Raw genomic sequence first — 25,106 nt, 5'->3', positions numbered from 1 at the left:
TCAGTAGTTGTGGCTCACGGACTTAGTTGCTCCACAGCATGTGGGATCTTCCCAAACGAGGGCTTGAACCCATGTCCCCTGCACTGGCAGGCGGATTCTTAACCACTGCACCACGAGGGGAGCCCCCTTTACAGGTAAATTTTAACAATTGACTTGTCAATTAGTTTTTACCATATATAATTTTTTCATATGAAAAAGAAGTGATCCCAATGAGTATACTTTTAATAAAAATATAAAGTTGGGAAACAATAATTTATTTAATTGTGGTCTTAGAATAATGAAATTAAATTGGCTTAATGGAATTTACTTGGTATACTTTCTCATAGATATTTTAATTTGAAGATTTAAGTAGAGCAACTCCCAAAAGCTGGAGGAAATAGGATTTTTAGACTACAAATGCAACGTAGAGATCTCATTTAAGGCTGACTGTAACTATGGGAAAAAATATGGAGGAAGTAACTCAGAGTCAGATAAAATCCTACACTTACAGCAAAGTCTTATTACAACGTTCCCCACATTAATGTAGTTTACTTACAAGGTACCAAATTGAGTTTGCCTACTCTTCTTAAAGTGGTGGGTTAAGATGTGTCCCAACAGATGAACAGCTCTTACTGCAGGTGACTGTCCACATCAGGCACTGGGGTTTTGATTCAGAATGGAGGGAAGCTTAGCTACATAGAATTTTCAGAAGAATTTCGTTTTAGACACCTGAGAAGCTGTAACTTGATGCTTGTGAATGTCTATATTTCACCACTAGATGTCACCGGGAGATAAGCAGTTACTGATCAGACTGTAGCTTATTGGAAGTTTTCTTATGAAAAAATTGATCGATTTTGTGAATATATTTTTTGTTTGTTTGCTCATAAAAACCTGGTAGTATCAGACACCTCTTATGTCCTGTGTCACATCTTCTAGCCCTCTATTTTTTCCCCAGCCATTGCTAAGGCAACTGGTTAGAGAGCCTAACTTGATCTGCACTGGGTATCTTGCATTTTTGCACTATGGCTTTTCTCATGATGTGGTTGGGACACCTGTGAGCAGCTGCTTATCACGTTTGGATGCTCAAAACTGCAAGTGTGTGAGAATTAACACTCCTCGGGGCAATCCTTGACGATTAGGGAACAGGGGTCATGGATATGTGCTCCCCTTATCTGCCTCAGGCTGATAACACAGAGCCACAATCTGCGGGATTCATCAGAGGGTTCCAGTGGGATCAGATCCTAGTTTTCCATAGTGGTGGCCAATCTGATAATACACCATTTTACTGGCTTTCTATCCTTTCCTGTTTTACTGAGTGTCCCACTCCTAATACCTGGCATCATGCCCCTAAATAAAGTCTTACCTATAAAGCTCCCTTTGTCATTGCAGTGTACTTTGACTTTCTCTCCTTTCCTATTTTAGATCTGCTTTCCTGAAGGGACATAAGCACAATCCACTACCCTGATAAAGAATATTTTCAGCTGCCAGAAATCTCCCTCTTGCTTCCACTTCCCAGTTAACATCTTTTAAGGACAACAAATACTCTGATCTCCATGTCCAGAGTTTAGTTTTGATTCTATTTTTGAACTTCATGTTACTAGAATCATACAGTAAGACTTATTTTGTGTTGGCCTTCTCTCACTCAACATTATTTTTGTGATTTTATTCATGTTGTGACATGCAGCAGTAATTTATTATTTTTCATTGCTGTGTAGTATACCATTGTGTGAATATACCAAAATTTATTCATTCTACTGTGGATAGACATTCAAATTATTTCCAGATTTTAGGTGTGTTGGACAATGCTGTTTTGAACATTTTTGTACATGTTTTTTGTGAACATAAACACTCATTTCTCTTGGAATATACATGTAAATGAAATCCTGGGTCACAGGTTATGTATAATTTTTACATTCAATAAATACTGACAAACAGGTTTTCAGTGTTTATACCAATCTACCTTCCAGCTTATCCACATCCTAATTCATATTTGATATATTAACCCTTTTAATTTTAACCCTTCTGGCGTGGGTGTAGAGCATCCAATTGTTATTTTGGTTCATGTTTCCCTGTTGACTAATTGTACTTAACATATTTTCATATGCCTTTGAGCTATTTATATACACTCTTTTGTGAAGTACCAGTTTAAGGTTTTAGCTATTTGTGTGGTGTGTGTGTGTGTGTGTGTGTGTGTGTGTGTGTGTGTGTGTGTCTATGGTGGGGAGAGGATTCAGTCTTTTAATTGTTGAATTGAAGTTCTTTATAATTTCTGTATACAAATCCTTTGTTGGATATGCATTGTGATATTTTCTGCAAGTCTTGGTTTACTCTTCACTCTCTTAAAGTTGTATTTTGATGAAAAGGATTTCTTGTTAATGGGATACAGTTTATTGACATTTTTCTTTATGACTCTTTTATTCTACTCTTGTAATTTATTTACCCCTACCCCAAGGTCATGAGATATTCTCCTTAATCTATGGTTCTCAAACTTGAGTGGACATCAGAATCATCTGGAAGGCTTTTTAAAGTGTATCTTGTTGGGACCCACCTCCAGAGTTTCTAATTCTTTAGGTCAGGGAAGAGGCCGAAGAATTTCCATTTCTTATGACTTCCAAATGATGCTGATTCTTCTGGTCTGAGGATCCCACTTTGCAAGCCTCTGTACAATTTTATCTTTGAGAAGCTTAACTACTTTACTTCTTACATTTATATCTATAATATACCTGGATTTAATTTTTGTGTACAGTATGAAATAGGGGTAAAATTGTATTTTTTCAATATTAGTTAATTGATTAATAACACTGATATGCAGTACCAATTGTGTTGTAATTTCAGTGTCCATATGTAAGTATATGGGTCTGTTTCTGGACTCCTTATTCTGATCCTTTCTTCTATAAGTCTTTCCTTGCACTAATGCAATGTAGTAAAGTAATCTTATTTACTCTAGGTTTATACTAAATCTTGATAACCACTAGAGTGACTCTTCCTACTTTTCTCTTCTTCTTTAAGTGCATCTTGTGAAAGGAGAGGAAAAATATAATGTTGATTTTTGGGCTTAATAAAGAAAAGTGAGACTTATTTCTACATGTTAAAAAACAGAGATGTCTATTTAAGTGTAAATACTGGGGTGACAATTATTAATAATAAAACAATACAGAATTATAGACTTTTTGGAAGTTAGAGGTTACTTTCATAAGCCATAGCAACAGTCTCTGAAGTCTAGATATCTATAGGACACATCTGTTAAAAAACAAATTTGAGGGCTTCCCTGGTGGTGCAGTGGTTGAGAATCTGCCTGCCAATGCAGGGGACACGGGTTCGAGCCCTGGTCTGGGAAGATCCCACATGCTGTGGAGCGACTAGGCCCGTGAGCCACAATTGCTGAGCCTGCGCGTCTGGAGCCCGTGCTCCGCAACAAGAGGGGCCGCGATAGTGAGAGGCCCGCGCACCGTGATGAAGAGTGGCCCCCGCTTGCCGCAACTAGAGAAAGCCCTCGCACAGAAACGAAGACCCAACACAGCCATTAAAAAAAAAAAAAAAAAAAAAAAAACTATTTAAAAAAAAAAACTAAAAATCAGTAAGACTTTGAAAAGTGAAAGAGGTAAAGTGAAGAAGATTTTGAAAGTGAATATATCCTGTGTTATGGGCTGAATTGTGTCTCCCTAAAATTCATATGTTGGAGCCTTAATGCCCAGCATCTCAGAACGCAGCTGTATTTGGAGAGAGGACCTTTGGAAAGGTAATTAAGTTAAGATGGGGCTGCTAGGGTGGCCCCTAATCTAATCTGAGTGGTATCCTTATAAGAAGAGGAAAGTCATACACACAAAGAATCAAGAGGATGTGCGTGCACAGAGGAAGGATGGTCTGAGGACATTGATGTGAGAAGATGGCCATCTACAAGCTGAAGAGAGAGACCTCAGGAGAAACCAAACCTGCTGACACCTTGATCTTGGACTTCTGGCCTCTAGAACACTGAGAAATAAATTTTTGTTGTTTGAGTCACTCAGTCTGTGGTAGTTGTTACGGCAACACTAGCCAACTAATACATCCCATGTTGGCAAAGTTTCTTTTAGGTGAGTAGCCATTAAGCAAGGTAGACAAGTAAACAAGCATATAACGACCATAGCAGGATAATAATTAAACTTTTAGGCAGCATTTTCAGAACATATGAGGGAAAATCAAAGTCTCCTTAAAATAGTTTTCGTAGAGGATGCTCTTAAGGAGAACTCTTGAGTAAACATATAGCAAAGAATGGTTTCACCTACTTTCTATCTGATTATGTGTCCCTACAAAATAAACTGGGAAAAAACGATATTAAATGTAATTGGCATGAGAGGAGGCACCTAATAGATGTGTTGACTATTATCCTTCTTATGTAGTGATTCTGAAACAGGTAAGAACCATTAAGCAGCATGGCCAAGAAAATGTTCTCTGACTGTCCAAGATTCTCATCGGCTTCTCATGGAAGAGTTAAAGTTGATATCTAACACACAAGGTGTTATATGGGTGCTCGTTATGTACGTTCAACCTTCTTGATATCTTCATCCATTTCTGAATTACAAACCACTTGAAATATTCTCATGGATATATAGTCTCAATGCCTCAGTCCTACGTGATTATTGAAGCCAATATTTGGAGGTCTGAGTGAGCAAGGCCATGTAAGCAGTACAAATATAGATAAAGTGGATTTAATGAGGCTCATTCCACCCCTGTACTTTCTCTCACAGTAGAATCATCAACCTCTACATTTATGGTTGGTTCACAACACTCTGCATTTATGGTTGGTTCACATGTTTCTTTTTCTAGAGTGTGAGCTTCTGTCTTCTACTCTTTCTCATCTTAGTGTTCAGCATGTCCCTTGGTATTTATTAAATATTGATTAAATTATTAAGAAAAAACTGAAATCTAAGAGAAAGGAACTTTGCTTTAAATTGATTTATGTTCTAAGTTACTTACATCTTTGAGCTGCTTTCTTCACTATAAAAAATTAAGATTATTTTTCAAATCATTAATTTGGAGCTTTTGTTTTTAATGAATCTAAAGATTTATGCCTTTTATTAATTCTGGAAAATTCCCAGCCATTACTTCTTCAAATATTTCCTCTTCTCATTATGTGTTTTGTCTCCTAATGAAATTTCTATTGGGCTTATATTGGATTTCATGTTAGTCTTCATATCTCTTAACTTCTTTTTTTCATAGTCAAGTCTTTAGTTCTGTATTGCATTGTGGGAAATTCTTCAGATATCCCAATCTAGATATATTTTAAAATTGCTTTCTCTCTCTTTCTTTTTTTTTTTTTTTTTGGCTGTGTTGGGTCTTTGTTGCTGTGCATGGGCTTTCTCTAGTTGCGGCAAGCAGGGGCTACTCTTCATTGCGGTGCGCGGGCTTCTCATGCGGTGGCTTCTCTTGTTGCAGAGCCCGGGCTCTAGGCGTGGGGGCTTCAGCAGTTGTGGCTCACGGGCTCTAGAGCGCAAGCTCAGTAGTTGTGGTGCATGGGCTTAGTTGCTCTGCAGCATATGGGATCTTCCCAGACCAGGGATTGGACCTGAATCCTCTGCATTGGTAGGCAGATTCTTAACCACTGTGCAACATGGGAAATCCAAAATTGCTTTCTCTTTTTGTTGCTTAATCCATGCATTGAGTTTTTAATTAAAGTGTTCAGAATATTTATTTCTGGAGGCTTAATATGCCTGGTAGTTTTTGGTAATGTCTCTTTCTCTTCTGGTATTATTCCTTTTATATCTTTAAGCTTTTAAAATAGAATTTCCTCTATGTGTGATTTCTTGAGGGATTTAAACTGTTCTTTGTTTGTTTGCCTACCATCCTTCATGATGGAATATTTCTTTCTGTGTTCTCTAAGTTTGGATTGTGGCCTCATGTTAGGAAAGGCTTTATGTGTGGGAATCCTTTGCAGCTTGTGTTGAAGGTGCTTCTCTTGAGATCATCTTTTCTTTAAATTTCACCAAGTATCACAGAATATTACAAACTTGAAATCACCTTTTATTTTAATTTGTTGGATTTTGTATTCCAGGATCACACAAGCAGAATATTTTTGAGTTCCTATCTCAGATTTGTGATCAGTAATTCTCAGAATGAGAAACAAACAAACAAGCCAATATTCAGTAAATACACAGGTAAGCTTTCTTCCCTGTATATTTAGGTGTAAATCTTTTCACTGAGATGAGAGTACAGCAGGAAACTCAGCTGCAAATTTCATTTTGTTTGCCTGGTCTCAAGGCCTTGTCTCCTGATCCAAGTAACCACAATAACCAAACCCCTATGGAACCCACATGATGTCTTGTATGCCCAAGTATCATTTCCTGTTTGCATCTCTGGGTTTCCATTTTTTCTATTTTTTGTTCCCTTATTTCATCATGAATGCAGCTATGTATTCAAAAAAGAATTAAAAGGCATTTTTTATCTTGAATTTCTGGCTCTTTTCAAGTTGTAATGTGACATTTTGCCAAAAATAGAATCCACAACTGTGTATTATGTATTTATACACAGGAATTCAAGAATCATATGGTAAAACAAGGCTTTAGATTTGCAAGTGAGGCAGAAAGAAAGGATTGAGATTAGATTGAATAGGTAAGGACTATGAGAAGATGGAGAGGAGATCCTGGGAGCTGAGATAAAGGCTTAGTGGAGAATGGCTGGGAAGACACGGAAGAGTGAGAAAGAAGGAGGGAGAAGCAGAGCGGGGAAGGAGGAGAACACACAGGTGGGAAGGAGCAGGAGCACAGTAAGGCACAAAAATGTTAGAGCCATTTCCAACGTTTAGAAATTCTCATATGAATTTCTAATTCATATTTGAAAATACTCAGTTCTTTCCACTCAGTCATTTTACAGATAAGGAAACTAAGGCCAGAATGCTGATATGATTTCTCCAATTCACTGTATCCAGCAGTTCATTTTGACTTTCAGACCAAAGCTCCTTTTAGTGGAAAAGATTTGCTGTGAGGGGCGAGAAGCACACAGACCAGATTCATGAAGCCAGAAAGGCAAGCGAAAAACTTGAAGCAGAGAGGGAGAGAAAATGAGGCCAGTAAAAGGCAAATGGTTATAAGAGGCAGTGGATTTCTCTAGCAGGGAAGTTGAAGTTTATCTTGGTGGGGAGGGGAATGCAAGATGACTGTGTGAGACCATGTGGGGAGGGGAGCTCACATCTGTGTCCTGGGGAGGCAGGAATTCAAGAGCTGTGATGGTGTTTGGAGGAGCACCAAGTAAGAGCTGTTAGAAAGAACATGAGAATGCTGGTGGCCTAAGCACCAATGAGTCAAGTCTTGACCAATGAGTCAAGAAGGATCCCCAGGCTGTCTGGTGACCCAGGGAAGAATGCTGGACACCCCTAGGATAGCTAGGGTATCCTGCCATCTTGAGTTCTTTTTTTTTTTATTAGTTTTTATTGGAATATAGTTGCTTTACAATGTTGTGTTAGTTTCTGCTGTACAGCAAAGTGAATCAGCTATACGTATACATATATCCCCTCTTTTTTGGATTTCCTTCCCATTTAGGTCACCACAGAGCAGAGTTCTCTGTGCTATACAGTATGTTCTCGTTAGTTATCTATCTTATACATAGTATTAACAGTGTATATAGGTCAATCTCAATCTCCTAATCCATCCCACCTCCCCTCCCCCTTGGTATCCATATGTTTGTTCTCTACGTCTGTTTCTCTATTTCTGCTTTGCAAATAAGATAATCTGTACCACTCTTCTAGATTCTACACATACGCATTAATATACAACCCATCCCAGTTTTCTCCTCTGGGGTTTCCTGATACAGGGAGCACATAATTATCAGTGACCTGTATAACAACTTCCTTCTCTCCCAATTCTTTTCTTTTTTTTTTCCTGGTCATGGTCACCTTCCCCCTGCCCACATTTTATCCCTTGATGTTGGCATCCAGTTCTGCTCTTTCTCAGCTCCCCGTGTTCTCAGTATTCCTCAGCCAGCTCCTGAGAAGGCCCTGTCTTCCCCTCCTTCAGATCTGTCCTTTTCCTACATAGCTGAGTGTACATTCAGGAGTGGAGCTGCCTGGGACGCTGCAAATCCACAGTGGGGTCACGACTCAAGTACCAGCTGCTTCCTGCTCCCTGATGAGGATCAACTCTGCCCACAGGAGCTGAGCTGAACAGCTTGTGGCTCTGCTCCACTTCTCTTTCCAGTCCTCCTCCCCCTCCCCTCCCAGCCTCTTCCCCTCCTCCTCTTCCTCTCCCGTGCTTCCTCCTCTCCTCCTCCGTCTGTTATGTCCCTTGGTGTCTCTGCACAGCTCCCAACCTCTTGGTTCCAGACTCCATTCCTCAGTTAGTTAACTCTCTTTTCTCTTCTTCCCACTCAGACTCAAACTGCCTTCTCCTCACTTTCCCCCAGTCATGGTGAAGGGTATAAGCACTGGTGGCTACATAATTTTGGGGACCTGTACAAAATGTAAATGTGGGGCCTCATATTTAAAAAGCAAGAAAAATGCTTTCAATGGTTCTAAAATATAAACCTATTTCCTTTCTTTTGAAGTCAGCTCCCTTCTCTCTCTCTCTCTCTCTCTTTTTCAACCTATCTTAGTGTACTTTTTTTCATTTGTTTGTTTTAATTGGCTAGTGTCACTGTCTCTTGGGCAAAAGAATTCATAGGGCAAGTGCAGACCCTCTGAGGCACCTGGGGGCTTCCCTCTCCTTGCTTTTTTTGTGTGTTTTTAATAACTTTTCATCCAAATGCAGACATCTTGTGTGCAACAATAGACACTGAGGTAAAGAGTGTTTTTATCTTTATTTTCTTGGCCTCAAAATGAACCTGTCTTTTTTTTTTTTTTGCTAAGCATCGAGTGTGTGGATTTCAGTCAATGAGTTAGGAGTTAACTGGGTTTGTGTGTTTTGTTGTTGTTTCAACAGCCTTCAAATTCCTCTGGCATTACCTTGTTTGTATAGCAGCGTTACTTGCTAAAGAGTTTTTCTTAATGTCTGCTTCACTCTCAGGCTTTGATATTTCCTTTGTGAGGTGCCTCAAGAAGATTTATGGTCATACTGCTGCTTCTCTTGCAACAGTAGAATGCTCCTATTACTCTATGCTTGCTCACCTGCTTGGGACGGGAAGTGGGAGCATTATCTTTATTCTCACTCAGTCTCATTATTAGGCATTGTCTTTCAGTTTTAGGGCTTGGGCCTCCTAAGTGTTCCTGCCTTCCTCTCAGCAGTATGGAACCTCTAATAGTTGAAGACAGGATGTTTCAGTGTCCCTTCCCCAATTTTTCCTCTTCCTCTAATTGCTGTGTGTCTTCACCTGTGTCCTGAAGACAATAGAGCTTTTTGCCCTCCCCCACTGTCCTCCCCTCCCTCACCAGGTTAAGGTTTTTTTCTGTGTGGGAGATAGTGGAGAAAGATCTGGTTGAGACTTCCTCCCTTTCTCAGATCTCAGGCCTGTACCACGAGGAAGGATTTCTCTGGCCTATATCCTTGTTTCCAATCTTTCAGGAGCCCCTGGTGAGGTCCATGGAAAAATCCTAGAGATATAAGTGAATTTCCCTTGTCTGTGACTCTTAGGGGTTCTATATACTTATGCTAGCCTTTAGGAATTTATTAACAATTTTAGCTGAATTATTCTTGCTGGCTTATATAGCATCTGGCATCTGTCCCAAGTAAGCAAGGGTTTGCAAATCCTATTTCCTTGGAGGAATCTGTCTTTCCTTAAATTTTGGGTTAGTTGGTTACCTTGATACTTCAGTGCTGTGATGGTTTCAAGAAAAGTTGTGATTTTGGTTATCCAGCTTTTAAAATTACAAGTATTCAAGTGAAGCTCTTTCCAGCTTTCTATGTTCTAATTTTAACTTCCCCCCAATTTTTCCCCCTTGAATTAGTCTGAGATAATTTCTGTTTACTTATGCACCAATAAATAACAAAATAAGTAGCCTAAATACATTTATCCGGGTGATAAATAGAATAAAAAAATATTTAAGACACTTTAAACAGTTATAAACACCATGAAAGAGGAAGGTCAGCATGTCCAACAGAGACCAGTGTACGATAAGGCAGGCATGGAACATTCAAGCAGGACCAATAAGAAGAGAATCTTGGATAAATAACCCCAGAATATTCTATTAACTTCACTTCCCACATATTCTCACTGGTTTCTTACTATAAATGTTGACCTAAAACAAATAGATGACCAGATATTTCTCCAGCAAAATTGGGTTTATTCAGGATGAGCAGAGAATTGCAGTCCGGCATCTGCAATAATGGCGAGCCACATAAAAGCTTGAGAGTCCCCACTTGGGGCCTCTGACACTATTCAATTGAGGTTTTTATTTATTAATTTTTTACATTAGTAATAGGACATTTACAGCAGGACCCTTTGTAAACTTCATGCTTATTAGCATATATTTTAATTCTAAGTAAAACTCTAAAGTTTCTCATTTCATCAAATAGGGTTACAAGTAATGCTTTCTGATTTTTTTAATCATCTTTATTGGAGTATAATTGTGTTACAATGGTGTGTTTGTTAGTTTCTGCTTTATAACAAAGTGAATCAGTTATACATATACATATGTCCCCATATCTCTTCCTTCTTGCATCTCCCTCCCTCCCTCCCTCCCTATCCCACCCCTCTCGGTGGTCACAAAGCACTGAGCTGATCTCCCTGTACTATGCAGCTGCTTCCCACAAGCTATCGGTTTTACATTTGGTAGTGTATATATGTCCATGCCACTCTCTCACTTTGTCCCAGCTTACACTTCCCCCCCGCCGTGTCCTCAAGTCCATTCTCTAGTAGGTCTGCGTCTTTATTCCTGTCTTGCCCCTAGGTTCTTCATGACCATTTTTTTTTTTTTTTTTAGATTCCATATATATGTGTTAGCATACAGTATTTGTTTTTCTCTTTCTGACTTTTCACTCTGTATGACAGACTCTAGGTCCATCCACCTCACTACAAATAACTCAATTTCATTTCTTTTTATGTCTGAGTAATATTCCATTGTATATATGTGCCACATCTTCTTTATCCATTCATCTGTTGATGGACACTTAGGTTACGTCCATGTCCTGGCTACTGTAAATAGAACTGCAATGAACATTTTGGTACATGACTCTTTTTGAATTATGGTTTTCTCAGGGAATATACCCAGGAGTGGGATTGCTGGGTCATATGGTAGTTCTATTTTTAGTTTTTTAAGGAACCTCCATACTGTTCTCCATAGTGGCTGTATCAATTTACATTCCCACCAACAGTGCAAGAGGGTTCCCTTTTCTCCACACCTTCTCCAGCATTTATTGTTTGTAGATTTTTTGATGATGGCCATTCTGACTGGTGTGAGGTGATACCTCATTGTAGTTTTGATTTGCATTTCTCTAATGATTAGTGATGTTGAGCATCCTTTCATGTGTTTGTTGGCAATCCCAACTAATTTTAGGAGGCACTATTTTCATTACACCAAAGCCAGCAAGAATTTTTCCAGGAAAAAAACCAAACCAAATATTAAAATAGTAGCCATTAGCAAATTTCATTTATGTATATTTACTCAGAAATATCTATAACTGACTCAAATTAAATACTTACAAATGGAAACAAGCACCACATAAAGTGGGATTTATCCAGAGAATGCAAGGTTTGTTTACCAATAAAAGTCACTTGATAGAATCCCTTACTTTAAAAGATTAAGGAAATAAAACCATGAAATCATCTCTAGAGTTATAGAAAAAGCATTTGATATATTTAAATATCCATTCTGATAAAACATTACTAACTCAGAACAAAAGGAAACTTCCACTGTATGGTCAAATGTAGCTACACACAGCCTGCTTGAGGTAAATTTAATTGTGAATGTTTAAAAGCATTCCAGTGAAAATCAAATACAAGTTGTCTGCCTACTATAATCTTCACCATTCAATAGAATACTGAGTCCTAGTTAATCCAATAAGGCAAGAAAAATAAGGAGGGATTAAAAGAGAAATTAAAGAAAAGATATTATTTGAAGGTCATGTGATTGTATATAAGAAAATAAAAAAAATAAGTAAAATGTTGGGAATAAAAAGAGAGCTCAGGAATTATCTAGATAAAAATTAACATAAATAAAAACTGAAAGGATTTCAAGAGAATAGGTATTCTTTCAGATGGTATGATTTCTACCTATAAAACTAATAGAATAAAAAGGAAACCATTAGCGCTAACATGAAAGTTTAGCAACGAATGTAGACACAAAATAAATATTAAAAAATCAACAAACTTTTAAAAAATATAAGTAACAAACAAATAAAATAAGATACCATTTATAATAGCATCAAAAACTATAAAATAGCTAAAAATTAGCAAAAGAGAGAATATACAAGTATTCTGCAGAGAGATTTTAAAAACTATTAAGATTATGAAAATATTTCTGATTAATAGGAGTTGTATGGAAGAAATTATTATTATAGGAAATTACAGTTCTCTTTATTCTATAACTTCAGTAAATTCCTAGTTAAACTTCTAGCTGAATTTTTCTAGGTACTTAGTAAACTTATTTTTTTATATTGTATGGAAGAATAAATGACTACATAGATCTAAATTATTTTTGAAAGAGAAGAGTAAAGGCTTATTCACAATGGAATAAAGTCTTAAATGCAAAAGGCAATACTAGAAAGCCAGCAGCATATAATATGGCAGAATATTGTTATGATCTATTAGTGCAGATAATTATTTCTTAAATTAAATTTCCAAACTGGAAAATCTAGAGCCTTGGGAGAATTGGCCTATGGTGGGTTGTCCCACCCCATTCCCTATCCCATGTATACATGCACAGTTCCAGTTAACCAGTGGGCCTTCGAGGGGGCCTAAGTGCTGGTGTCTTTCCCTCCCAGCCTTGACCCCTAAGGGCTTAGTCCCTCCCAGAGCCTGTAACTAAGTTAGGTCTTGCTGGGCAGGGGTCCTGTGTTCTCCACCTCTTGGGGGACAGGAATGGGCATGCCCAGGGTGGGTGGGGAGAGCATAGATGTTCCACTGTTTTGCCTATTGTTACTTCTGTATCACAAGCTGTATAAAATTGATGTTTTTTTGAAAAAAAAAAAAAAGATTAATTTAAACGTAAAAATTGTTGAATTTTACTTTCTAAAATTAAGGCTTTCTCTTTAATAAAGTATACACCTAACAAAATTAATGGGTGAAAAACTGAAGGAAGTATTTGAAATTTTTAAAACAAAATGTGTATATGTATTTTGTACATATATAAAAAGAGTAATATGTGAAGCTCTTTAAAAGAGTGCTGAGTGAACTACATTAAGAAATAAAGAACACATATAATACTATTTGTTGAAATTAAAGTTACACTTAAACTCATTGATAGAGAAATGCAAATTAAAACAAGATCTCATTTTATACCACTAAGTTTATAAAATTAAAAAGCTGCAGCAGCCCGGCGTTTGCAGGGTTGTGAAATAGATGGAAATCTCCATACATTGATGGTGATGACGTAATTCTGAAGAGTTTGCAGTAGCAACTTGTCTAATGACATACATATTGACCCTGCAATCCCACTTCTGAATATGTGTAATGGGAAATGTTTACCCAGCTCTAAGAGAGAACATATGTAGAGATGGTTATCACAGAGTTTTTATGGTAGTGAGGGGTTGGAAGCATGCTAGCTGTTCATCTCAATGGAAACACCTAAGTAAAATGCAGTATATGCACACTATGAGATTTTATGTAACAGGTATTGATAGAAACAAAAACTTGACACAGAATAATAGGGGAAGGTCTTTAAAAGAGTGCTGAATGAAATAATGTTAATAGGTGAAGCATATACAGTATAATACCATCTGTAGAAATTAAAGTTATAGACATCAAACAATACCACATTTTATAAGAACACCTAGCAGGATAACATATTTATACATTAGAATGTGGGGAAGAGAAGGATATGGGGATAAATAAATAAATATTTCACAAAGGAAGTCTGCTTGAACAAATGGTGTCCACGAGCCATAATGGAGGAGAATGATTAAGTCAACAATCTGCACTTAAGATTCCAAAGGTAAAACACAACATAACAAAATAAATATTGGAAAATGTTTAATGAGTGAATTGGGATGATGGGTTGCAGCATAAGTAGTTCCTTCTCAGGGAAAAAACATAAAAAATGGAATATCCTATAAAATACTTGTTTGTCTAAGAACAGAATCAAAATATCTGCAACATTAAAACACTGAAAACATGAGTTTTTGTAATCATCAAAGGCTACAGGATTGGGATAAGTTTCTATACTTTACCGCTGGGTGGCAGTAGAGACTAAAACAGTTTCAGCATTCTCATTATTATTCAAAAATTAGAAGTGTTAAGGCCCCCAAATCATCATACAGCTTACAAATCCATGCTTAAATTCACAATAACATGTTATCTCTAAAACTAATTGAAAACCACTTACAAAAACATGCACATAATATTAAAGACATATCAATGAAAATATAGGAATTGAATCCAAAGGAAGATATGGCCAGTAAGTAAGATGAAATTAAGAATGTAGTAAATTAAAAAAGAAAGTGTCATGACACCCTATACACCCTATACATGTGGGTCATGAATTATTGGAGGACTATAAAATGATTAAGGCAGGATCAATTACACATTCACAGTGTCTAGAAGAAACAGACAAACAAGTTGTTCAGGGAAGGTATCACTCTTCCTGGTCCTGAGGCCACAAGGAAAATTCTCCCATCAGTTCTTATAGAGAGTAAACTATTTGGTGCAGTGAAAAATGTTCTCAAGGAGTATTCTTTCAGTAAATTTTATGGGGTTCACAGGTCCGTTTTAAGTCCCTTAAAGTAAGGTGATCATGCCAGCCTAAAACAAAAAGTGGGGAAAGTAACTCTACACAACACGCAGGATCTGGTCCACCTGTGCAGCTCTCTGATGTTCTGGCAAACTCAATGGCAGATCTTATATAATCTACAGGAATGAGTAGACTCTAAGTCTCCCATAAATATTGTTTATGTTGAACTAATTTGAGTTTTTTTTTAGCAGCAGAGACTTTCAGATTATGTACTCTAACATACACCGTATATATGACAGTTTTATATTATCTGTTAAATGCAGAGCAATAACTTTAATAATCAGTGGAGTTGTAGGTGGAATTTGCAATTGCAAATTTCTTGTGGCTTTTGGAGATCTACTCATGGACTGTTGTTTGAATCTTAGGTTTGCTCCCGGGAGGCTGATAATATCTGCAGTGAGGACCAAGATTCTTCCTGAGATATAATTTAGTTCTGCTCTAATACAGAGGCACTTGTTGGCCTACCTACAACTCCATCCATCCTCAATGCACAACCTATTCTACTTCAGAGAGAATGCCAGATACAACTTTAGAAGGGAAATATTTAAAATGAGTATGAGCCCTAATTTGGGTATAAAGTGTCCTAAGAGAAACACTCATGGGCTTTGAACAATGTTACTTCCAGGTGACCTATTCAAGTTACCAACTATACATTTATGTACCTAAATAGACAGATGAATTACCAAATGGGGTTATATAGCACAGACAACTGGTTGTCTCCCAGAATCTATTTTGCACCTCCTCTAGAATAAATTAGCAACCAATTATTAGCTGGGCAGAATAAAACTACATCTCTTAGGGACCCTCTTAGCTGGCTGTGGTTATGTGACTGAGGTCTGATCAATGCAATGTACAGCTCCTGCAAAGTGGATCTGAGCAGTAGTGGTGGGGGGGTGAGTGTGCTTGGCTTATTCCTTTTTCCCTACTGTCGGCTAAAAGGTGGATTTGATGGAAGTACCTCTTGCAACCAACTCAGAGAACAGGATGACCTTTGGAATGAGGACCAAGCACGGCAAAGACCAAAAGAAAACAAAAAAAAGCAAAGACAAAACCCCCTAAACAAAAGAGGAAACTGGAACCAAATCCCGGACACAATGAGATGCCATAACAACCCTGAATTGCCTACTTCTAGTCTTTTCACAAGAGAGAGAAATATAACTACATGTTTTTAAAGATATTGTTCATTTGAATTTTTTCTGTCACTTGCAGCCACATTTGATCCTAACTAATGCAGGATGTTAGCTGAATATCAATTGATAACTTTGGCTTTCCTTTTGCCACTGTGGCCGTGAGTATGCTCAGGCTTCAGAAGAGGCTTGCTTCCAGTGTCCTTTGCAGCAGCAAAAAGAAGGTCTGGTTGGACCCCGTTGAGACTAGTGAAATCTTCAGTGCTAACTCCCGTCAGCAGATCTGGAAGCTGATCAAAGATAGGCTGATCATCCAGAAGCCTGTGACTGTCCATTCCCAGGCTTGAAGCTGGAAAAATACCTCGGCCTGCCAGAAGGGCAGGCTTATGGGCCTAGGTAAGTGAAAGTGTACTGCCAATGCTCGAATGCCCAAGAAGGTAACCTAGATGAGGAGAAGGATAAGAATTCCACGCCGGTTGCTCAGAAGATACCATGAATCTAAGAAGATTGACCGCCACATGTATCACAGCCTGTACCTGAAAGTGAAGGGTAATGTGTTCAAAAACAAGCAGGTTCTCACGGAACATATCCACAAGCTGAAGTTAGACAAAGCTTGCAAGAAGCTTCAGGCTGACTAGGCTGAGGCCCACAGGTCTAAGACCAGGGAAGCACGAGAGCAACGTGAAGACGGGTTCCAGGCCAAGAAGGGGGAAATCATCAAGGCTCTGTCCAAGGAGGAAGAGACCAAGAAATAGGTTCTCCCCCTCTTGTCTGTACATAGTGGCCTCAGCAATTACATAGATCACTCATTCAATAAAATGAGACTTTAACTGCCTAAAAAAGTGTTGATAGCTTTGGTTTATTTATTTTTTGCTAAGGCTAAATCAAAATTTTCACAGTAACACCCATGTTATCTGTATCTAGTTTTATTTTTATCTGTATATTTTTTAAGGCAAAGGAGAAAATGCAACCAGTCATTCCAAAATTTATACAAAAAGAAACATGTTAAAAATCAGAGTGAACTTCTGGGAAAATAGTAGAGAGAAATATTTCATAATTCATCTCACTGAAATAAATCCAAAATAGAAAAAGGAACTTCCTCTGTACTGAACCTAGAGAAGAACTGTAACCTAAAACAAAACCAAGGAAAGTCTATAACTTATAAACAAGGTTGGAATAAATTTTTAGCATACATTTTCACTCATTTTAAATGAAATGGAAGGTCGGTGGATGCCTGTAGTTTAGGATAATAAGTTGAATTCATAAGAGAATTAATAAGGGCTGCTGGGGCCTTTGTTAGTAGACAAGTACAGAGGGAAAAATTGTTATGGAAATGGAGAACAAATTAATCTGTGAGAAACCTTTGGCTTTAGAAATTAGGGAATGCCCACGTGAGTCTCTGGCCTCGTTAGTGTGTAGTGACCCATATGGTTCAACATGGAGCTTTTTTTTAATTTTTAATTTTTTAAAAAATTTTATTGGAGTATAGTTGATTTACAATGTTGTGTTAGTTTCAGGTGCACAGCAAGGTGACTCTGTTATACATATATATATATATCTCCAGTTTTTTTTAGATTCTTTTGCCATATAGGTCATTACAGAGTATTGAATATAGTTCCCTGTGCTATACAATAGGTCCTTATTAGTTATCTATTTTATATATAGTAGTGTGTATATGTCAACCTCAATCTCCCAATTTATCCCCCCTCACCCTTACTGCCTGGTGACCATAAGTTTGTTTTCTACATTTTTGACTCTATTTCCATCCTGTAATTAAGTTCATTTGTACCATTTTTTTAGGTTCCACATATAAGCGATATCATATATTTGTCTTTCTCTGTCTGACTTACTTCACTCAATATGATAGTCTCTAAGTCCATCCATGTTGCTGCAAATGACATTATTCCGTTCCTTTTTATGGCTGAGTAATATTTCATTGTATATATGTACCACATCTTCTTTATCCATTCTCTACATGGAGCTTTTTGTATGCCATGTAGTTGCCTTTTTATTGTTGTGGCCTGGGCAGGTTGTTGTAGGACTTTGCTTCTCATGTCCATTTGAGGGTTTACTGTGGCAATTTGCTGCTACTTAGGATGGATACTTTGTCCAAGTCAAGTGGCTATTTTTATACAGATGAGTGTCATAGGTCAGTTTCTAAGGAAACATACTTAGGTAGATGTCTGCATGCAGAAAGCTTGCTGGGGGTGCTTTCAGGAACAGCAGGACTGAGGAGAAGGGGAGGTTGAGCTGTGATGCAGTTTCAGTAGAGGATTTAGTCAAACTCACAGAGAGTTCTGGAGCAAGGGTGACCCTTCAGAGACTTCCTAAAACTAGGTAATGGGACTTAACTTTTTACTCACACATTTGGTATGTGCTCTCAGGGAAGGGATGTCCCCTTGGACAAAGCAACTCTCCCACTGAAGGCAATGCCTGGAGAGGGACATGTCTGTGAGCAGTCAGCAGCCAACGCTCCCTCAGGCTGAGGGAAACACTCATGTTTGTCCTGAAGGGGGTACACTGGTGGCTCCACAGCATCCACTAGAGCAAAAGCGTGTTTCTATGGAAGTAGAGATTTACTTGCCAAGACTTAAGTAAACACACAGGCCTCACAAACAAAGTTAGTGTTGAAAACACAGGTCACAAAGCAAATCTTAGGAAATGTGCATGAGATTCTATGAGCAATGACCTTCACCTAGGCTGCCTCAGGAGGAATGGCTGAGACAAATTATCTGTTAAAGGAATCAGAGACTCTTAGATACAGATTATTTTAAAGCATTAGGCAACAAAACAATTAGTGCCAGTTTTTGCCTTGGTTTTCAGTCTGGACTAGGTGTGCAGCTTAGATAAAATGCCTCAAATTTGGTTCCTCTCCTATATTATTTTGAACTGGCTTCATGGTCAAGGAGACCTGTGAAGAAATTCACCTTGAATTCACATGTTTTATACACATGCTCAGGGGTCACTTCCCACTATAGAGTCTCAACTTGCCTATACCAGCTTTGTTGTTGCCTAGATTTCTGAGACATAAATTGAGGCTCCACACATGAACGGATGGTAGGGTTTATTAATGAACAATTAAAAAAAAAAAGTAGAGGCCTTCTGCTTCTAGAAATGGTGGACTATCTAATTTGAACCAACTCTCTTGTCAAGGACAAGTAGAAAACGCAAGAAAATATAAAATAAAATCCGCCTGAAGACGTTGAAGAACAAACAAAGGAGAAATAAATTACTGGGTCAATATCTAAGAGAAGACAGAAATTCACAGAATGAGCCCTGTAGTTGGGGCTGCTTTTCCAGTAAGAGCATCTGCTGATTCCATGAGAGGCAGATAAAAACACTGAGAAGCTCAGCAAAGCTTTCACCAGACTTGCAAATCTTCAAAGATATCACTGGAGCCTGAACTTTACGTTATCATCTTAAAGGGCTGTATCTGAAGTAAGTGTGAAGCAGAAGGACAGCAACTTTGCATTCTATATACTTTGATCTGTGCACATTCTTTTTAAAATTTTGGTAGTAGAATATATAGTAAAAGCCTATCTATAAATAGTTTTAAAATATCATACAAGAATGGTACTATTACTTTTCAGTCTCCAACAAAACATTGGAGTGTATTGAAAATATAAATATGAAATTAAAACCATTGTTAAATATAAGAGAAGAAGTGCTAATGCCTTCATGGGATTAGGAATTCAATTTGTGGTAATCTTCAATACTTCTTTGGAAAATTTAAAGATATTAATAAAATTATGGGTTCCAGAAAACAAGCCAAATGTATACTTCCAAAAATATCCTTTAAGTTGATGGACTTAGTACTAGTTTGGCATGGCATTTTAGTAAAATTAATACCATAAGCAGAATGATATTAGAATCCCAATCCAATGTACTTAATTCCTTCCAAGCTTCAAAGGATTAAGGCATTCTTTAAAGAAAAATGAAGTGATATGTCAATAAGAAGATATTATGGATATTAACACATTATAATTTTTAAAATTTGACTCCAAATCTTACAATATAAGGTCAGTCTTTGCTTTGCATAGTAGTGTGGGACTCTAAAAAATGATCATGCAAGGTGAAACCAAGCAAAAGACCTAAATACTCAATGGGAAAATTATGATCATTCCATCACCTTTAAAAATTTTTGTCAAAACATTAAAAAACCCTCTTACTGTTGGTTATAAATACACAGTTGACCCTTGAGCAATGTGAGGGTCACAGTCATAAAATCTGTGTATAACTGTACAGCTGGCCCTCTGTGTCTGTGGTTCCATATCTGTGGATTTAACCAACTGTGGATTGTGTAGTACTGTATTTATTGAAAAAAATCCATGTAAAAGTGGACTCACGTAGTTTAAACCTATGTTGTTCAGGGGTCAACTGTATAGGGATATTGAAAAAAATAGTAACACTAGTATTAATTTAACATGTTGTCACTGAAAACGATAAAAATGTCCAGCCTTTAAATGTTTTATCTTCCTGTAAATATTTACCAAGAGCGGTTTGAACCATGCTTGCCTTATTCTCATTCTATAACTTATAGATATGGAGTATCTTTTCTATGCCTTGATGAATTTTCATAATTCTTTCTAAGATTGGGCCAGCTTCCAATTTACACTTTGAGTTTTTGATACATTGAGAGTTCTTTAAATGTGAAGTTTTCTGTAGGCGTCACTTCATCTGGGACACCTTCATCCTTCTCATCACAATTATTTTCCTCATTTATATTGATAAGTTTGCCTTCACTAAGTTCCTCTAGGTTCATATCCATAATTTCTCAACCAGTGGCAGCATCAACATTTCCCAGGTCTGCTATTTCTTCTATGACTTCATTTACATTCAATTCAAATCTCACTTCCAGCATTTTCATTTTCATCTTTCTTGGCCGATCCCCTCTTTCTATTATTCTTCATTTAAATGTCACATGGATTTATTATTGGAATACAAGGAGATAACGCAAGTACAGTTGACCCTGGAACAACGTGGGGTTAGGGGGGCCAACTCTTTGTGCAATTGAAAATCCACATGTAACTTTACAGTTAGCCCTCTGAACCCACAGTTCTGCATGTGCAGATTCAACCAACCTCTGATCGTGTAGTACTGTGACTGTATTTACTGAAAAAAAAAAAAAAATTCACATATAAGTGGACTCATGCAGTTCAAACCATATTGTTCAAGGGTCATCTGTACACATTTTGCTGTCCACGCGTGGAACAGAATTAACAGCCACTGACAAACTGTGAAAGAAGTGTTGTGATTGGTCACTGATGTCATTGGTTACTTACTGATTGCACTTTTATTATTTCCATAGTCATTCATAGAATGAAGAGTTACTAGTAAAGTTTGTGCTTTCTTCAATTACTAATCTTTAGTATACTGTGGCAACTGAAATTGAGCCATGTTGTTGGGGGATTGGCATTATTTAAATAAACCGTGGTAACTGAAATTTGTGTATACTGAAATTGTGCAAAGCAAGGACTGCCTATATTAGAAAAAAGAAGATTGTATTGGTCTTGGATCCCTAGAATTCAGGTTTGTGTTTGCTTCTGCCAAGTAACCAGTTTGAAACCAATTTTCTTTTTCAGTTGTAAGATACTTAGTATTTAAAAGACACAACAGAAATGACAATAAATTTCACTTTTTAAAAAGCTGACAAACAAGGATATATTGTACAATACAGGGAATATAGCCAATATTTTATAATAACTATAAATGGAGTGTAACCTATAAAAATTGTGAATCACTATGCTATATACCTGTAATTTATATAAAATTGTACATCAACTATACTTCAATTTAAAAAAGCTGACAAAATTCTAGAAATAACACATCATCCAGAGAAATAATTTAAAAATGATCATTTTATTTAGAGAACATGGAAAGATAATCCAGTCTGTTGTCTAGCATAAGTTGATCAGAATTGTTTTTCTTTTTTACTGATTGCTTAGAAAAAATTTTTATGTATTCTATGGGTTTGGGCAAATATAGAGTGGCATATATCCATCATTATAATATCATTTAGAGTATTTTCACCATCCTAAAAATCCTCTGTGCCCTACCTATTCATGCCTCCTCTCCTGGAACCACTTTTTTGATATTAATTTCTTGGATTGGGCATTCCAAATTAATTAGAGTATTTTCAATGCCAAACTCATGTGAGGCAAACCCGTGATTAAGAAATTTCATAAGAATAATTTAAAAAATTCCTAGGCAGAGCATAAGGCAACCATAAGTTTCCTTGTTATTTCCCTTTTCAGCTGGATGGATTTTTTTTTAAATTTCTTTTGGTCCAGTTTCACTGAGGGTGTAGTAGAAAGTCTCATGACAACTTGCATTTTTTTTTTTTTTGGTGGGGGGGGTGATCTCAAGACATTACCTCTTCACCCATGTTGCTACTGTAGACAAAAGCCTTGGGAACCAACCCTCGACAATGCCCTGGGAAGCTTCTATTTCCCACTCTTGTTTTCAATGTCTTATTTGATTTGCCTCTTGAAGACTTTCTTATCATCTTGTAAGGTCAGCATATGCATGTATAAATAATTTATAAAACTATAGCCTACCTGGTATATCTCTGTTTTGTGGTAGTTTTTTCTTGTTCATTTCTTGGCTTCTATTTTGCAAAAAAAAAAAGCATCTTGCCTGTTGTTAATATATTTACGCAAAGAAATCTAATGGTCTAATGATAAGGCAATGCTTTATGTTTCAAAATTTAGCCAAGGTGGTGAGCAGCACTTAGAATGAATGGATAAATTAGGGAGCAGTGGTGACAAAATAGAGATGAGACCTTGGGGACTCAGATTAAGGGTAAATAGAGAACATTATGGAGCCATAGAAAAGTAAGAAATGAGGCCCAGGAGGCACCAAAAGAAAAGACTATGTAAATAAAAATGAATGTGAACACAGACCGAGTCAAAGAATGTTAAAGTTGAAGCAGAATTGGAGAATGTCAAGTTCTTTTAGTCCAGTCATTTTACAGTGGGAGAAATTGAGACCCAGGGCAGTGATCAATGCATTCTAGTAAGTGATTTACCCTAGATCTCAGGGTGGGACCCTTCCTACTGCTGTAGGTGCGAGATGGGGGAGGACACAGAACAGAGGCAGGGACTGCTGCTGGGAGCCAGAAAGTGGAGAGAATAGCTTGAAGACGTGCTAATGGGGAAATGAAAGCCCCAGTAAAAGGCGTGTGGTTGTGGAAGGCAGCGGGGTTTCTGGAATAGGGAACTGTGCAGAGGGTGAGGTTTCTGCTGGCAGAGAGGGGATGAGGGGGTAGAGTGTGACACTGAGGCAGGGACAGGACACTGGAGTGCTGAGGACAGCGCTCTCTAGCAGGAATACCACCCACTGAGGTGACCTTGAGGGAGGGCCAGTTAAGAGCCCAGGGAAAGGCAAGCATGAGGATGCCTGTGGCCTGAGCACCAATGGGGTGAGAAGAGGGAACTTGGGGAAGACTGGTGACAGAGGAAGAGCACTGGGCTTCCCCAGGACAGCCAGGACCCTCAGCCAGGCTGGATTCTAATCAGAGGATGTCCCACCCATCTCAGATTATTCTTTGGGGGTCGTGTGTCTCTAGAGGGCCTATATAAGGGCCATCTCCTTCTCTCTCTATTGCATTTCATACAGATTTCAGACTCTTGCATTTATGTTCATAAGTGTTCACTGGTACAAATTGTCTTGTCAGTTTCCCTTTTTCACAGATCCCACTCCTTTCACCTCCCCCACCCTTTTTCTTGTGGAATGATATATGTATATATATATATATATATGAGCCTTTTTATATAAAATTGACATACATAGTAGGAGTTTGGATTATTTTTCATGAAAGTAATTGAAATATTTTAAGCATGAGCTTGACATGATCAGGTGTACATTTTTATAGCAATTCTGAACCAGAGTGCTGAACAGATAGGGAGAGGGTTTGGATTGCTTTGCACAGATAAGGGATTGTGGCAGTGACCTGGGTCACATATGATAAAAGCAGAACTAAATGATAGTGAGGTTAGAGAGGAAGAGGAGGATTTTATAAATTATGGAGAGAAATGCTGTGGTGACTATGAGGAGTAAAGGAAATTTAAGTTTGCAAAGAATGCAGGTTTCTAGGTTTCTGCTTGGATGATTGGATGGGTATTACTCTGTCAGGGGATGGGGCTGATACCTTCTAGTTCCCCTGAAGGAGAATTTTCCCTCCATATTTTTTGTTTCTTTTCTCAGTCTTATTCTTTCCCCTGAAAATAGAGTGAATTAGCTCACTGGTGAGTCCAGGAGAGAAACTGGGTTTGTGATATGTCTCAACAGTTTCTTCCTGCCCTTGGCCTCTGGAGCCAAGCTGGTCTCAGAAGTGTCAGTTCTGATCTCCTCCTCCATCCCCTGACTCAACCAGAAACAGGCCCTCCGGTGGGGTGCTTAGAAGTTTTCTAGTACTGCCCGGACTAGGTGAGTGTATTAGTCTGCCTGGGCTGCATAGCAAAATACACAGCCTGGGTGGCGTAAACCACAGACACATTATCTCACAGTTTTTGAGACTAGAAGTCCAAGACAATTTGATTTCTGGCGAAGGCTGGCTTGCAGACAGCCACCTCTTTATGTGTCCTCATATGACCTTTCCTCAGTGCATGTGGAGAGAGAGAAAGAGGGAGAGAGGGAGAGAGTTCTCTGGTGTCTCCTTATAAATTCCCACACTTAGGACATCATTTAACCTCAGTTACTTCCTTAGAGGCTTCATCTCCGAATATAACCCCACTGGGATTTAGGGCTTTAACATATGTACTTTGGGGCTCGCACAAAAAAATCAATTTATAACAGTGAGTAAGACCACTTCGATATTCAATACCAGCAAGATTACTTGGATTACACACTTAAGGGAAATTCTCTAGAAACTTTATTAGAAATAAAGTTGAAAATTTGATCCATACGTCTTATGCTGTATATCTTTATCTCATCTGGTTCTGAATTCAGGAGGTTGGAACTGAGCAGGACTCTGCAGGGCCTTTCTGGGGACAAACCCCCAGTGTTCTCTGCCTCTTGTTTGTAGAAAAACTTTAGCCTTCTAGGTCTCCCCCAAATTCCAAGGGACAAATTTAATCAGAAAAGTGAGAAAATGCAGAAACAAAGGAAAATAGTCAAGCAAGACAAGATAATAATAGTTTAGCCATAAAATGAAGTCAAGGACCTTTAATTCCTCCTCAAGGGACACAGATAATATCCTGAGCCATATCCTT

General features: G+C 37.9%; 1 pseudogene across 1 annotated transcript in view; it reads left to right on the top strand.

Moving 5' to 3' along the window:
- Positions 1–13,888: 13,888 nt before the first annotated feature.
- Positions 13,889–25,106, top strand: part of LOC309644701 (large ribosomal subunit protein eL19 pseudogene) — a 93,082-nt pseudogene continuing 81,864 nt past the window's right edge. Inside the window, exon 1 of the transcript XR_014268562.1 lies at positions 13,889–17,694. The product of XR_014268562.1 is annotated as a large ribosomal subunit protein eL19 pseudogene (transcript). The remainder of the gene's footprint in view (positions 17,695–25,106) is intronic.

This window comes from Balaenoptera physalus, assembly GCF_965194825.1.
Source record: "Balaenoptera physalus genome assembly, chromosome: 1".
Classification (NCBI taxonomy): Eukaryota; Metazoa; Chordata; class Mammalia; order Artiodactyla; family Balaenopteridae; genus Balaenoptera; species Balaenoptera physalus.
This window is presented reverse-complemented; position numbering and strand designations above follow the sequence as displayed.